The sequence below is a fragment of the Mercenaria mercenaria genome, chromosome 18 (genome assembly GCF_021730395.1).
Source record: "Mercenaria mercenaria strain notata chromosome 18, MADL_Memer_1, whole genome shotgun sequence".
Classification (NCBI taxonomy): domain Eukaryota; kingdom Metazoa; phylum Mollusca; class Bivalvia; order Venerida; family Veneridae; genus Mercenaria; species Mercenaria mercenaria.
In genome coordinates, this window is record NC_069378.1 from 746,792 (window position 1) to 761,151 (window position 14,360).

The 14,360-nt window shown below is 33.3% G+C and overlaps 1 long non-coding RNA gene across 5 annotated transcripts; it reads right to left on the reverse strand.

Moving 5' to 3' along the window:
* Nucleotides 1–1,238: 1,238 nt before the first annotated feature.
* Nucleotides 1,239–13,937, reverse strand: LOC123543765 (uncharacterized). Of its 5 annotated transcripts, none has more exons than XR_008368285.1 (6): nt 11,716–13,937; nt 9,237–10,378; nt 7,518–7,646; nt 5,690–6,029; nt 1,914–2,018; nt 1,239–1,324 (listed from the first exon to the last, which is right to left on the reverse strand). It is a non-coding gene; the product is annotated as an uncharacterized LOC123543765 (long non-coding RNA). The 5 variants fall into 5 exon arrangements; XR_008368288.1 differs by lacking the exon at nt 11,716–13,937 and having other exon boundaries at nt 9,237–9,731; nt 10,252–11,205; XR_008368286.1 differs by lacking the exon at nt 11,716–13,937 and having other exon boundaries at nt 9,237–9,468; nt 9,657–11,205.
* Between the last annotated feature and the right edge of the window lie 423 nt (nt 13,938–14,360).

Sequence of the window (14,360 nt, forward strand, 5' to 3'; positions counted from 1 at the left end):
TCACACCAAATATCTAAGCTCTAGGGCTTCTGGTTTTTGAGAAGAAGACTTTTAAAGTTTTTCCTTTCGGTTGCCATGGCAACCAGAGTTCTGCATGGAATCCAATTTTTAGAATAATTTTTGTAGAGCATCACCCAAGGAACATTCCTGTGAAGTTTGAATGAAATTGGCCTAGCGGTTTAGGAGGAGATTTCGTTTAAAGTAAAAGTTTAGGGACGCCGGACGGTGAGTGATCCTAATAGCTCACCCTGAGCCTTTGGCTCTGGCGAGCTAAAAATCAGGCCAACAGTTGTATACAAGAAGACTTTCTAAGTTTCCACAATATACATATAGGGAAAAGTGACCAAGCCCCCTGGCAGCTATTTTTTTTTTTGACGAATCAGAATAATTTGAACAATCTTGGTAGAGGGTCACACAAGGATTATTTGTGTAAAATTATTTCAAAATTAGGCCAGAAGTTTCACACAAAAAGATTTTTAATGTTTCCACTATTCCAAATTAGACCATCGGTTTAGAAGGAGATGTCATTTGATGATTTCTTCTATTTTTTGCTCTGAGGGACCCAATGTGCGACCAAGCAGAACTGTTTGAACGACTTTGGTAGAGAACCTCCTAAGCAACACCCAGGCAAAGTTTAATTAAAATCATTTCAGTGGTTTTGGAGGAGAATTTCATTAAATATAATTTTCGAGGACGGTCTACTTGACGCATGCACACACACAGACAACGGACACAGTGTGATCACAATACCTCACTTTGTGCTCCAGTGAGCTAAAACATAGGACTGGGATGATTACTAGTTGAAACCAGTTTCAATTTTGCTAATCCAGTAATTGCTCTCAAACAACAGAAAACAGGAGTTGTATTTTATACATTTCTTTGACCAGCACATAGATCCACAGTATATTTCCACTAAACACATCAACTTAACATAATCAATACTCTCCGGATTTGCATGTCGTGAGTTATTTAAAATAAGATACACCAAAATGTGACTCATTAAGCGTCACACTGCTAGCAAGCGATAAAGTTTCTTAGGAAGTCAGCTGCTGGTGATACGGTTGTCAGGAAAGGAAACAGTATTTTTAATATAACTGCTGATTAACCAGTTCAATACGATTTCAAACAAATGGTTAACTGGTTTCAAGCTTTTAAATCATCCCAGCCCTTCTAAAAAAAGAAATACTTATTTGTCTGTTGCTGATTAACACTGAAGAACATCAAAATTTCATATGTACCCAAGAGATGAAGATTTGTCTGGCCACGGGCATACTCCATGAACTTCCATGATGTTGACCATGTCATTATGTGCTTCTGAAGATTCCTGAATAGAAATATCTCAATGAAACAAAATAAAACAGCATATATACACCTCAATAAAACAAAATAGATTACTGAAAAATCATTTAAATTCGTTGGCACAGACTTTAGTGGTTTTGGTCAAAACTGCAATTTTGTGGGGATATGAATTCATGGATTTCAAATTCTGAACATAAAATGGAAATTTTACTCGTTCATTTGGATTAAATTTCGTGGAGTGACTCAACCACCAAATCCACAAAAATAGTCCCTCATGAATATTTATGATTTTACAGTTACAAATTCTTTTATCTTAATAGTTCACTAAAATGTATTTTCAGCTGGACTGTGAAGAAAATTTGAAAGGGTTTATTTAAAATATTGATTCCTCTAGCAGTGGGATAAGTACTGGTGTCTCGCAAGGAGGTAAACTTTCTGCATTTGTGACATCAAACGTACAACCTCCCCACTGAATTGATGATGTGAAATACTTTTCAAGTTTTGGATCTGCATGCAAAGATTCTACCACCTAACAATGATGAAAAAAATTCTGGGTTTTTGTAAAATGAGATGCTTTCTTTGTTTTTTTACAGAACACAATAAGTAAAGCTTACCCCATTTTTACAGGTAGCAGAATACAGTAAGTACAGCTTACTCCATTTCTTTTTTTAATGAATCTATTGCAACTTGATGAGGACCTCCTAGGCTGTCCACATTGGCTGAAATGAAACATTTCATTGATCTGTTTTGCATTTAGGCCAAAAGGTTCAACAAATATGAAAACCAGAAACAGGAATAAAGCCCAAGTTCTTGAAATTTATGCCTTTCAACTGGCTCTAGCTATAAAACCATATCAAATTAGGAACACCTTTACCTTTCTAACTAGGTATGATTTTGGGAATTTACAATTTCACCGTCTTTAAATAAAATCTGTATTTCTATTTTTATTTTTCTATTTTTAATAGGCAACTCTACAAAGAATAACAAAAATCACCGAGTACCAAAGTTTTTGTTGATATGGCAAAATTTAATATATGTGTAAATATATAAAGAAACAGCTGTCACAGCAGACAGCATGCTCAACTACTGCAGTGCTGGATAGTGAAATAAGGCACATCTGAGGAAGTTATCACTGGCATGCTCAACTACTGCAGTGCTGGATAGTGAAATAAGGCACATCTGAGGAAGTTATCACTGGCATGCTTAAGGCTCTTAATGTCTTTGTTTAAAATGTAGCTGCTACATTTTCTGTTAAGAACATAAAATACAGTCAAATACCGTTACCTCGATATTCAAGGGACTACAAAAATTGCATCGACGTATCCAAAGTTCGACGTAACGATATCGACTATCTGAGACTACATTTTGTCTGTGTAGGATGTCTATATTGTCATTACATGTCATGCTGCTTTCAGTGGGTTTGGAAGGGGAAAGAAATAATAGAAAACAAAAATACGATCTTAATTTTATTGACAAATAAAACATCTAAATTTGGTTGGTTACCGGGTCCTACCCCATTGACAACAGGATATGTAGAGCTGCTAGGTATCCTTCCGGGTTGGTTACCGGATCCTTCCCTAAACATTCTGAATGCAGCGGTATAATGTTCCTTGTTGAGTAGTCATTTTTACTGTGCTTCAATAAGAACAATTTTCTAGTTAAGTACCTATATTGTTACTCAATCCTAAATGGCAGATTTTTACCCAGTCAAACAGAAAACAGTTTGTCAAAATTAATTGTTACACTGGAAAAACAGCATGCACACTGTTTTAAAAGACTTAATTACTGGGAATTCTATGCAAACTTGCTGACATTTTAATTGGATTTAAGATTAATTAACAAGCAAAACAACACACAAAATATCCTAACTATAATTAATACATCACCGGACAACAATTGGTTGATTTTCACACCTTTTAAAAAAACATGGATATTTTTTGACAAGCTGTGATATCAACGAAACCAGGTGTAAAAACAGTACAGGTAAGTTGAAGGGACTGAAAAATCTCATCGAGCTATACAAAATATCGAGACAAACAAAATATTGAGATAATCATATCGAGGTAATGATAAATAATAACATTAAAATATAAAGAGAAAAATTGGGACTGACTAAAACACATCGTGCTAACCGGAGTATTGAGCTAACCGATATCGAGGTAACGATATTCGACTGTATATTAATTTCTTTTTAAATCCCATTTCTGATAATTACTTTCTTTCACGTTTGTCAAAAGTTTGAATATTGCTAAATATACTAGAATGTTTTATTGAATCAATTTTTTTATTACCTCCCTTTAATGATCTAGTTAAATATTAAAAGTAGTGCTTTTCTAACCATGTAAGTATGCATAACGTATGAATTTGGCAAACTTTTATGAAAATTTTTTAAAGCATTATGGACTTAAGGTAGTTCTGCACATTCAGGTAAAAATTTTTGTAGTATAGATAAACCCTGATTTTCCAAAACAGAATATACCTAAAAATTTGGTCTTTTTTTTTTTTTTTTTTTTTGCTAGATTGATTTGAAAATTTTTGTCATGGGAAAAATACAACAGTTTTGGTAACATTTTTATGAGAAGAATTTTTTCTACAATATAATGAAACTTCTCAGTCATAAATGAAAATGTGGCCTATAATATGAACAACAAGAGCGCCGCCAAGCACGGCAAAATAAGCCCGAAGGCTTACATCATAGGATGGGAGCAAAATTTTAAGAACTTGACTGTTGTAGCCACAAAGGACTGGAACAACAAAACAAAAACTTCAAAAAACAAATCTAAGTCCACAAAAAAATATTCGAAGTCTACAAAAAAATCCTTATCAGGTACAGGTATGTAAAAATACACCTTACAATTGGAGGTACCATCCATGTTGTACCACAGAAAAGTAGTCTCGGTTTTTCCCTACGGCCAATAATAAAAAAGTTTCAAAATAAGCTATTTATAGTAACATAAAAGGGAAGTAATTAAAAAAAAAATTATTGTAAGTACAAAAAAGAGACCTGCCAAATAAAAACAAGAGCACTGCAATGCAGAGCAATATACACAAAGCAAAGTCATATATGACCTTTGACCCTTAAGTGTGACCTTGACCTTGAAGCGAGTCATCCGGAACATGCGCTCTGCACGTCGTCTTGGTGTGGTGAACATTTGTGTCAAATTTCTTTGAAATCCTTCAAGGGGTTCAAGAGTTACAGAGCGGACACGAAACAAACTGATATGACCTTTGACTCCTAAGTGTGACCTTGACCTTGAAGCGAGACATCCGGAACATGCGCTCTGCACGTCGTCTTGGTGTGGTGAACATTTGTGTAAAGTTTCCTTGCAATCCTTCAAGGGGTTCAAGAGTTACAGAGCGGACACAAAATTGCTAACAGACAGACGGACGGACACCAGCGTCATAACATAATACGTCCCTTCAGGCGTATAAAAATTCATAGGCACCGTTGCTTGGTTTTGAAGTATAATTTTGCCAATAATTAAAGAGATCCAAGCATTTCAAGCAGCTGAATTAAAGACAATTTTTTTATTAATTCAATGTCTCGGATGTTTTAAAATGGTATTTTTACTTTAGAAGGAAAGTAAACTTGCCATTGTAATAGATTTACATACATACTGCTATCAATTCATTGAATGATTTTCATTTCTGTATCTAGTCTTCATTTTTTAATGACTTTACACCAACACCTCAGATTATTCAAATGTGCAGACCAGACCTACCTTAACGACTCCTAGACTCCTGTGAGTCTAAATAAAATGTATTTAGTAACAAAGATCCAGTGGTGAGTTTGTTTGTGTTTAACACCATTTTTTTCAACAATATTTCAGTTACTTGGCAGCCAGTTAATCTAACTAGTGTTCCTGGATTCTGTACCAGTACAAACCTGTTCTTCGCAAGTAACTGCTAATTTCTCCAAATGAATCAGCGGTGGAGGATGAATGATTTCAGACACAGTGTCTTTTATCAAATCATCACAGACAACATATGCACCACCCAGGTATCAAACTCACAACCCTGTAATCAATCTGTATATCTATGCTCTCTCTATTGAGCTAAGCGGGCGGGCTTTCAAGTGGAACAGCATCAAATCATTTACTAGCTATGATTCATAAAATATCTCTGCAAGAATAATGTACCATGTGTCACATCATATGGCTAATAAAGTAAACAACTATCTTAGTGATAATTAAGGTAGAGAAATATAGCAGCATGAATTGACTTGAAATTCTAAGGAAAAAAAATGGGGCATAATTCATTATATATTGATGCCACATTTATGTATCTTGTGTCAAATGATCTGGGTGATGATATGAAACAATTGTTTTAAGTTTGAATCAAGTAGGAATGCTCTCCATATTCTTAATATAGTTGGGCTAAAAACAAATACCATGTGTTTCAAGCTGGAAACAGCTGAACTTCATTGTGCTTTTCCCACTGATGTTGTATATATTGAAATCTGCCTATTCCACTTCCACTGATGTGTATACAATCAAACCTGTCTTAAAGACCACCTGGCTCTAAAGAACACATGTTTTGTTTCCATTTTAACATTTATATTTTAACCTGTGAATAAAGACCACCTCCCAATAAAGACTACATTTTGGCTCTCCCAAGGGTGGTCTTTATAGACAGGTTTGACTGTACTGCAATCTGCTCACTCCATTCCCCTATATACCAGCTCTTCTACCGAAGTTCATTGGCAGCTGTAGAACCATGTTGTAGATCACCTTTGAATAAACCAGAAAATATTGCTGTTTCTTTCTATGCTCAAATAATATTTCTAAATTGTGACCTTATTGCAATACACAATTTAAGCTTGCAGTGCAACACTATACTCAAGTAAGTAAGTAACCACTTTATTTCCAAGGGCTACACATTGAGTTTATACAAAGTATATACACAACATTAAACAAACATTATCAAGCATCATTAATACAAAATGTACAGTTCAGGATTTAAACAAGCAAGCCAAATAAAAAAGATATAAAATGAGGTGGTTTTAATCCAAAACCAACAATAAAAACAAGAGGGCCATGAAGGCTCACCTGACATATTGACATATAAGATCATTAAGATAGTTTCATTAAGATATGGTCATAAATGTGGCCTCTAAAGTGTTAATTAACTTTTCCTTTGATTTGACCCGGTGACCTAGTTTTTGACCCCACATGACCCAGATTCGAACTTGACCTAAAGATCATCAAGATTTACAATCTAACCAAGTTTCATTAAGATATGGTCATAAATGTGGCCTCAAAGTGTTAACTAGCTTTTCCTTTGAATTGACCTTGTGACCTAGTTTTTGAACCAACATGACCCAGATTTAAACTGGACTTTGAGATCATCATGATTAACATTCTAAGTTTCATGAAGATACAGTCATAAATGTGGCCCCTAGAGTGTTAACAAGCTTTTCCTTAGATTTGAACTGGTGACCTAGTTTTTAACCCCAGATGACTCAATATGGAATTTGTCCAAGATTTTATTGAGGGTAACATTCTGACCAAGTTTCATTAAGATTGGGCCAAAATTTTAATAGGTATGGAATTTGTTTTCTTTGAAAATTATTTAAATGCAACTGTGAAATACAGTAATTTTTAGCTCACCTAAGCACAAAGTGCTCAAAGGTGAGTTTTTGTGATCGCCCTGTGTCCGTCGGTCATCAACAATTTGACTGTTAACACTCTAGAGGTCACAGTTTTGGCCCAATCTTAATAAAACTTGGTCAGAATGTTACACTCGATATACCGGTAATCTGTGAAATTCATCATCAGTTTGTGCATTAAGAACACAGAGTTCTGTTGTCTTGATTAATAATTTAATATATGCAAGTACCATTTTATGTTCTTTGCTATACTCACCTTAGCACTTTATGCTAAAGGTGAGCTTTTATGATCGCCGTGTCCGTCGTCGTCCGTCCGTCGTCATCAACAATTTGACTGTTAACACTCTAGAGGTCACAATTTTGACCCAATCTTAATGAAACTTGGTCAGGATGTTACCCTCAATAAAATCTAAAAATCTAATTATTTGTATATCTGCTACTTTTTCACTTGGCTGCGTTCTTCGTCTTAAAAGATTGAAGTTAAACTTGATCATGCAATTAGCTGAAATTGAAAAATAGTGTGCACACTTCCGTCAGACTGTAAAGTAAATATACAGCAGTACAAGTATTTCAAATAACCAAAAACCTTGTTAAATGATACCAGACTTACCTTCATAACCTATATCAATATTGTCATCAGACCTCTCCAATGTTCTTTGAGCTGATCCCTTTCTCCGAACTCTCTGGCTGCAGCTGTTACATTATACATTCTTCTTCACAGGAAACCAACTACACATGTCTGAAGCAATGAATTTTTTTTGTTCGTATCAATGTTTTTTGTCAGGGAAAGAAGATATGTTTGAGAAACTTGCCTAGCATTCATTGTCCTTTACCAAAAACAGAATAGGTATCATCAACACCCTATTTTTACAAAAAGCAACAACATTTTTAAAACAGCTGACATTGTCTTTAAAATCAGCGTACAGTAAAACCTGTCTAAAGCAGCCAGCCAAGAGTGTGGGGAAAAAGTGGCTGTTTAGCGCATGTCGCTGTTTAATGCATGTCATTTGTAGAATGAAGGGAAATGAGGCACTGGCTACTTTAGACAGATTGGCTGCTTAACAGAGGTGACAGCAGGTTTTACTGTATGCTAATTGTAGCTATGGTTGATTTCCAAGTAAACTTTCTGCTCAAGTGATTTTGGGTCTGGCCGGCTGTCAGCAGTGAGCGGCCATTTCGCAGAAGAAACACTCTTCATTACTGCCGTTTTTAAGTCAATTTGCGCTCATACGAAAGATTTCAACCCACCATTTTTAAAAATGTGAAAATCAAGGATCTTCAATAAGTTCAGTATTTTAGTGACAGATTTAACTTTAGCAGCTGTAACTTATCTATATTTAACATTTGACATGTATGATTTATTAAAATTTCAAAATCTAACAAATACAGTTTTGAGGAATCAAGTTTACAATGTTATAAATCAGTATCATATAATCTATGTTCATAAACGCTTGAGGCAGGTTGTAGATGTTTCAAATCTACTTTAAAAGTGGCTGAGGAAGCCCAAAGAAATTTTTACAATTCTTACCCACTCGGACATTTGCAGAAAAAAATATTTAAGCGACAATATTATACAATTATCGACTTTTTCATAGCTTGATATGAGGATTTATCAACCCGAAAACAATTCACCAAGCCGGATACCAGAAACAAACAATTTTGTTTCGCAGACATAGTATACATACCATTTTTGTATCTTAATGTTGTAGGTACACCCAGTAGACAACAAATACAGATATATGTACCTTTCTAGTCTGTACAGGTTAAAACTATCCCAAATATACTACTAGCTAGTGAGAGGAACTATACCCTGTACAGTCCATGCATGTGATTGATGATGTATTTCAAATTAAGCTGAACTCAAAGAGTTCCTGTATTTGACAAAGAATGATCTCAATTTAAACAAATCAAATGATTCAGTTTTTTTAATAACTGATGTAGTTCGGTTTTAAATGAAAAAAAAAAGCAATAAAACTTTGTAGCAGTTAGCATTAGAACTTTGACAGTTAACTTCACCTTTTTGGCAATGGCAATATGCTTTAACCTTTACCCTGCTTTTTTTTCTATAATGGACTGGTCCATCATTTAATTTGGGCAGTACCACTTATGATTCAAAGGGGTGTCGACTTAAAATTTACTGACTGAATAGCGAACAGCACCGAGGTACAGGCTGACCTTGGTCTGCACTGGTCACAAAGGCAGAATCATTTGCCGGCAGGAGGTGAAAGTTTAAATGTTCATTGTGTGTACACCCTAACTATCTGCAGAAGTTCGAATGTAAATGGCTGTTATGAAAAAATAAATTTAGTATGAATTTAAGTTTCATTACCTCAACATTCTTGTATGATTTGACCAGCTATATCTGCTCTATGATGTATCACCGTGAATCTACTATATGTTGAGATACCATCTGTCCGAGTTGGTACTGGTGGTGTGAGGGATTATATCTTTCCAGCTGACATTTTTCTTACAGCATGTGACAATTTTCACCATCTGTTGATTAAGCCTTCTGATTCTTCATCCATGGGCGTTTCTGCTAATAAGTTTTGGAACTTAGGCATCTAAAATCATGGTAAAAGTTACATGGAATATATTAGTTAAATCCTGGTAAACTAAAGTCTAAATCAATCATCCTCCACCTCTAATATGAGTGGAGAAGTTGACATTTACCTGTGTTGAACAGGTGAACATATCAATGAAACCTTTTATAAACAACACTACAAGTATCATTATAAACAACAATACATACCAGTGCCTATCCAGTCTTGTAGCCTGCTACTTTAATTTCCAGCTGTCACATTCAACATCTTTTTGTCTTCTGTCTCTAGAAACAGTATAATGTAAGAGACTTGTCATGTTGTTACATTCAATGTTTATATACCCAATAGTTTTCCCTTACATATTGCTACAAATGTCATTCCAGGTTTAATATTTATTCTATCTTATATCCTGTATAATACTGTATAACTGTATCCATATGTTTAACAAAACTCGTATAGACTTATAAATAATTATTATACTTTCCTGAAACACACTTTAGTTTTATACAATAATAAACTAAACTAAGTATCCATAGCATAAATAAAACACATTTTCACACTAACATATTTGGTATTAATATTTTTTATACACTGTCTTTTTCAGCATATTTTGTGGCCATATCTAAAGCACTACTTCAATATACAATTCAAATATGCAACAAGTTCTATTTACAAACACTTCTAGATTATCAATCAGGAATGGATGGGCCAGGTCAGGATGGGACAAGACAGAATGGGAAGGAACAGGAATAGACAGGACGGAGATTTCCAACTCCACAAAAAAAAAAAAATTCCAGTAAGTACCAATTTGTTATTCTTTTGTCACTTCAAACACTACAAATGAATACAGTCTCTTCTTGAAAACATTCTTCATTCTTTCCCAGGGAAAATCCACAGCTTCAACATTGGTCAGCAAATTCAGCAAATATGACTGAAACACAGAAAAGTATTTTACCTATCAAACAATTCTTTTTCCATACTTCTCAAAATACAGCAAGAATGTAACTTTCAACAACTGTACATGAACCTTCATCTGCCCATACAAGGATGGTTCCAGATTTAATAATCATTTGTCTTTAGGTAGTAGACTGTTTCCATAATAATATTATGAACAGCTCAAAAAACAAATGTTTTTAACCTTTTCTATCAAATATATATCTACTTATAAAGAAGTGTACTTTTACCACTTCTTATAAAGTGTTACCATAGTAAGTGTCAATTGCACAAATAAAACATATTCATAATTATTCTATTTATACACATATTTTCTCTTCCTTTATTTGGGCCATGCTCAACATAAATATTTTAATTCTAATATGCTATATTATATATTATTTGTACTATCATACACGAATTACCCATCAGAAATGGGACGGACCGGGTCAGGTTGGCTTAGGATAGGCATGAATGGGAAGGAACTGGAATAGACAGGACAATGTTCCCATCCCCTACAAAGTATCAATTTCAATTATTAACATTTTATGTTCTTTCTTCACTCTAAACACTATATAAACATATATATACATTATACAGAAGTATACTTTTACCACTTCTTATAAAGTGTGACTATAGAAAGTGTCAAAAAGTGTCAACTACATGAATATGACATATTTTCACACAAAAATATTTCATATCAAATTTATCTATTCACATCTTTTCTCTGCTTTGAATGCAACTATGTTCTACATTAATATTTTCATTCAGGTATGTTATATTATATATTATTTGTATAAACATATCAGGACAACCAGTCATGGGCAGGGTGGAATTTACGATTCAATAATTATTCCATATAAGACAATAGACTGAATCCATAACAATATTACAAACATCTCCAAAAACTCATGTTTTCAACCTTTTCTATCATATACATATATTTACTTACAAAGAAGTGTACTTTTATCAATTCTTATAAAGTGTTACTATTGTATGTGTCAATTGCATGCATAAGACATATTTTCATACTAACATATTTCATATTAAATTCATCTATATACATCTCTCTGCTTATTTTGTGGCCATGCTCTATATTAATAATTTTAATTCAAATATGATATATATTATTTGTACATTCATATCTGGATTACAAATCAGGAATGGGATGGGCTGGGTCAAGATGAAATGGGGTTAGGACTGATGGGAAGGAACTGGACTACAAAGGACACAGATTTCCACCCCCACAAAAAGTATCAATTCCAATGATGTTCTTTCTTCACTTTAAATACTACAAATAAACACAGTCACTTTTTTCACACACATTCTTCATACTTTTCTGGGGGAAATCCAGTACTGCTTCTTTGGCTTGCCTTGACACTTGACACCATTTTCCTGCTTCAACTTGCCAGCTCAAACTGAAGAAACAATGAACTGGTATAAGTACTGTAAATAAGCATGGCAACAATAAATATAAATTACTCCTGTAATTCTGCATATATGTACCAAGTAGAATAACATTATTACCTTTCAAACAATTCTTTTTCCAGATTTTTCAAAATATCGTTGGAGTGTAACTTCTGAAAACTGTACAAGTGTGGTTCCAGATTGAATAACTATTCCACTTCAGATAATAAACTATTTATAATAATATTAAGAATGTCTCGAAAAATTCATGTTTTCAACCTTTTCTATCATATACATACATCTACTTATAAAGAAGTGTACTATTAACACTTCATATAACTGTGAATATAGAATTATAAATTGGATGAGTAAGACATGATTTAATACTAACATATTTCATATTAAATTGATTTATACACATCTTTTCTCTGCTTATTTTTTGGCCATGCTCCACATTAATATTTTAATTCAAGTATGCTATATTATGTATTATTTATACAATCATATCTGGGTAACCAATCAGAAATGGGATGGGCAGGGTCAAGCTGGAATTGGATAGGATGAATCGGAATAAATGGTATAGACAGGACAGAGATTCCCACCCCCACAGAAGTATCAATTCTAATAATTAACATTTTTAATTATGTCACTTTTTATAATATTTAGATGATCTTTCCTTGCTTCATATTAAATCCTTTCTATTGCACTTTTATATTCCTTTTCTGCTTCATAATAAAGTCCAATCAATCGCTGACTATACATATGAATGGGACAAATTAGTCAGTTGTCATTGGCAGTCTATTGACCTTTTCTATCATATATACATTTTTACAAAGAAATGTACTTTTACCACTTCTAATCAAGTTTAACTATAGCAAAATTTAATGTTCATTGCATTAATAAGACATATTTTCACATGAACAATTATTTCATATTGAATTCATTTATACAAATCCATACTCTGCTTATTTTGTTCCCATGCTCTACACAAGAGTGGTTCCAGATTCAATAATTATTCCATTTAAGATAATAGACTGAATCCATAACAATATTATAAATGTCTCCCAAAAACACATGTTTCAACCTTTTCCATCATATACATATATTTACTTACAAAGAAGTGTACTTTTATCAATTCTTATAAAGTGTTACTATTGTATGTGACAACTGCATGCATAAGACATATTTTCATACTAACATATTTCATATTAAATTCATCTATACACATCTCTCTGCTTATTTTGTGGCCATGCTCTATATTAATATTTTAATTCAAATATGATATATATTATTTGTACATTCATATCTGGATTACAAATCAGGAATGGGATGGGCTGGGTCAAGATGAAATGGGGTTAGGACTGATGGGAAGGAACTGGACTACAAAGGACACAGATTCCCACCCCCACAAAAAGTATCAATTCCAATGATTAAAATTTTTATGTTCTTTCTTCACTTTAAATACTACAAATGAACACAGTCACTTTTTTCACACACATTCTTCATACTTTTCTGGGGGAAATCCAGTACTGCTTCTTTGGCTTGCCTTGACACTTGACACCATTTTCCTGCTTCAACTTGCAGCTCAAACTGAAGAAAAAAATGAACTGGTGTAAGTACTGTAAATAAGCATGGCAACAAGAAATATAAATTACTCCTGTAATTCTGCATATATGTACCAAGTAGAATAACATATTACCTTTCAAACAATTCTTTTTCCAGACTTTTCAAAATATCGTTGGAGTGTAACTTCTGAAAACTGTACAAGTGTGGTTCCAGATTGAATAACTATTCCACTTCAGATAATAAACTATTTATAATAATATTAAGAATGTCTCGAAAAATTCATGTTTTCAACCTTTTCTATCATATACATACATCTACTTATAAAGAAGTGTACTATTAACACTTCATATAAGGTGTGAATATTGAATTTTGTCAACTGGATGGACAAGACATAATTTAACACTAACATATTTCATATTAAATTGATTTATAAACATCTTTTCTCTGCTTATTTTTTGGCCATGCTCCACATTAATATTTTAATTCAAGTATGCTATATTATGTATTATCTATACAATCATATCTGGGTAACCAATCAGAAATGGGATCGGCAGGGTCAAGTTGGAATTGGATAGGATGAATCGGAATAATAATAATAATAATAATAATAATAAAGTCTTTATTTAACGAGGCAACACAGTTGGGTGTACCCAGTCTTCCCTGTGAGCCTCAAATGTACATATATACAGTAAACACAAATTAACAAATTAAAGTAAACAAAGTCATGAAGGGATTATAATGCAAAATAGCATATATAAGAGGATTACATGAAATTTACATAAGGAAGGTAATAGAATAAACAACATGGTTTTATGTAAAGTTACACTGAAAGCAAAAGTAATGAAACAAACAATATACAATTATTTGTTAATTATTTATAGTTTTAAATAAGTACTCTGATACCAAAAAATATCATAGTTCTCATGCGGTTGATAGATGTTGTTGCCCACTAGAGAACCACCATTTTAAATAATTGCTTTTGAATGTGTTCAGGTTTGTTGATGTTC